The following is a 349-nucleotide window of genomic DNA, read 5'->3' as shown; positions in this document are numbered from 1 at the left end:
TGCTTTCAGCAGGGTGTTTTGCCATCTCAGAACCAGAAACATACCAAATTATACTCTAAAAATCAAACAGCTACAACATTCGTTAATTTGACTCCAAAAAATATTTTTGTCCTGATTCACACGTGTGTGTGTAGTGTACACAGAGGTGACTGCACAATAGCTTAAAATGAAGCCTTACTCTTGTATATGGTGGGGGGTAGGTATAGGTTTGTGGGGGCTGTGTGTGTGTGGATACGTGGGGAGGGTGTCTAGGGTTTGTGTATGGCAGAGCGAGGGGGGGTTGCATGTGTATGGGGGGTGTGCATGTAGGACTCCCCCTATGAACACACACACACACACACACACACAC

The sequence above is a fragment of the Gavialis gangeticus genome, unplaced genomic scaffold (genome assembly GCF_001723915.1).
Source record: "Gavialis gangeticus isolate Ggan-Ray unplaced genomic scaffold, GavGan_comp1, whole genome shotgun sequence".
Classification (NCBI taxonomy): Eukaryota; Metazoa; Chordata; order Crocodylia; family Gavialidae; genus Gavialis; species Gavialis gangeticus.
The sequence above is the reverse complement of the archived record's forward strand: the minus strand, read 5'-3'. Positions refer to the sequence as shown.